Consider the following 514-nt stretch of genomic DNA (forward strand, 5'->3'; position numbering starts at 1 on the left):
GGTCTGGAGACATGAGACATGGTTCTACTGGTCTGGAGACATGGTTCTACTGGTCTGGAGACATGAGACATGGTTCTACTGGTCTGGAGACATGGTTCTACTGGTCTGGAGACATGGTTGTACTGGTCTGGAGACATGGTTCTACTGGTCTGGAGACATGAGACATGGTTCTACTGGTCTGGAGACATGGTTTCTGGAGACATGGTTCTACTGGTCTGGAGACATGATTCTACTGGTCTGGAGACATGGTTCTATTGGTTCTACTGGATGTACTGGTCTGGAGACTCGAGACAGCCCCGGTCTGGTGCTCCCTGGGAGCTGCAGTCCGTCTGTGGAGAGTTCCTCCTTTCTGGCCACACGATCGTGAACGCTACATGAGTATTATCTTTGCCATTAAATATTGTTAAACTTTAACTCATTGAATCCTGAATTTCCTGCGGCCACGGGACCCGGAGCTTTGAACAAATCCTACAATATATATAAAAAATATCTAAATATATGTATATTTTTATAT

This window comes from Cyclopterus lumpus, chromosome 22, assembly GCF_009769545.1.
Source record: "Cyclopterus lumpus isolate fCycLum1 chromosome 22, fCycLum1.pri, whole genome shotgun sequence".
In the NCBI taxonomy this organism is placed as follows: domain Eukaryota; kingdom Metazoa; phylum Chordata; class Actinopteri; order Perciformes; family Cyclopteridae; genus Cyclopterus; species Cyclopterus lumpus.